The sequence below is a fragment of the Dipodomys merriami genome, unplaced genomic scaffold, assembly GCF_024711535.1.
Source record: "Dipodomys merriami isolate MVZ:Mamm:240054 unplaced genomic scaffold, mDipMer1.0.p SCAF_987, whole genome shotgun sequence".
Lineage (NCBI taxonomy): Eukaryota > Metazoa > Chordata > Mammalia > Rodentia > Heteromyidae > Dipodomys > Dipodomys merriami.
In genome coordinates this window covers 203,170-205,108 of record NW_027206609.1, presented here as the reverse complement: position 1 = coordinate 205,108, position 1,939 = coordinate 203,170, and positions in this window count along the sequence as shown.

Genomic DNA, 1,939 nt, shown 5'->3' with positions numbered 1-1,939 from the left:
GTCTGCATGACCTGGGGCAGACCTAACAACAAATACAGGTAGTACTTCTGACATATGACTCCTGACTCCAAACAATTCATTCTCAGTCATGTTCTTTCTTTCTTTCTTTCTTTCTTTCTTTCTTTCTTTCTTTCTTTCTTTCTTTCTTTCTTTCTTTCTTTCTTTCTTTCTTTCCTTCCTTCCTTCCTTCTTTCTTTCTTTCTTTCTTTCTTTCTTTCTTTCTTTCTTTCTTTCTTCCTTCCTTCCTTCCTTCCTTCCTTCCTTCCTTTCTTTTCTCCCTCCCCTCTCTCTATTTTGTTTAATTGGTTGGTCGTAGGGTTTGAACTCTGTTCTTGGGCAATGTCCCTCAGCTCTTGAGCTCACGTCGAGCACTCTACCGCTTGAGCCACAGCGCCACTTCTGGTTTTTGAGTGGTTTATTGGAGATAAGGGTTTCACGGACTTTCCTGCCCAGGCTGGCTTTGAACTGCAATCTTCAGATCTCAGCGTACTGAGTAGCTAGGATTACAGGTGTGATCCACCAGCGCCCAGCTCTTTCTCTCTCTATCTCTCCTCTCTTTCACTCACCCTCCCTATCTCCCCTACCTCAGCATTCTCAACTCTCAAATAATGAACACTTGCTGAGTTGAACTCACAGGCTGGGAGAGCAGCTCAATTGGCATATGTGAAATTTATTTAATGTTTCCTTCTACTTCTACCACAGGTCACTGGAATCACATAATGAACACTCAGCAGCATGGCATCTCAAGCCCTTTGGAGGAGGAAAGCAAGCATGCTCACTTCATTCTGTGAGGTTCACCCTGGGAAGGTGGAGCAGACTCCTCCCTTCTCTTGCTAAATCTCAGCCCAGATTCTGCATCTATAGAGGTGACTGCCTCCAAGAGTCCCAGTTACTCAAGTGAAACAGATACAAGGCAGAGACTTAGCTTCTTGTGGTGCTGAGATTAATGGCAGCATGATTCAACATGATCCACTAGTTTATTGAGATTGGGACTTCTTAAAGTTTTTGGTTAGGCTATGTTCAAATTTTGATCTATTTATTCCTGATTGCTAACCATGATTATAGATGTGAACCAGCACATCAGACCATTCAAAGTTCTTTATCCCACATGGAAGACAAGAAATTTATTTTACCAAATGACATACAACTAGACAGACAGCAAAAGTAAGTCCTTAATTCTGGTTAAGATGTGTTGTTAATGTGAAACAAAATTACTTAGCAAAATATCTGACTACTGTGATTATACTTTCAAACTTACCCTACACTTTAATATCAAATCACTTATATTTAGCCAATGATTCACTCAAATTACCTGTAATCATTTATGTCTGTCCTATCTTCTAGCAGTAGGGAGAACAGGAGCTCACACAATTAACTAAAGTGGTAGAATTTGAGAGGATCACATATCTGAATAGGTCTAGGAAAAAAAGTATCAGCCATATCAACCTACTAGGTAGGGATATTGGAATGCAATCCTGATCCCTGCTTTTTGGGCTGGGTGCAAAAATTGCTACTCTATGCGTAAAGTAACTTAAACTAGAAAGGAGTGGTGGAGTGACTCCAGTGGTGGAATACTTATCTAGAAAACAACATCAAAACTCAAATCAACTTCCTAAAGATAAAATAAGACGAGGAAAGAAAGAACAACTCATACTGAGCATGTGTTCATTGTAAAGATTTACACTAAATTATTGTAGTTATAAATGCCATCATTTATTTCTAGGAGCACACACATTTTGTGTCAAGAATAAATGAAAAATTAACACCATATATATAAAGCTTTGGTAGAACACAGGTTTAGCTTACAATGGTGAACACTTAAGTTTGCATGTGCATTGGTGTTGCAGGGTGGTTAAGGTTTATCTAAGCCCATCTTTTTGATGGACTTGACATGATGAAATTACCTAAACATACATAACCACATACAGTTCACTGGACA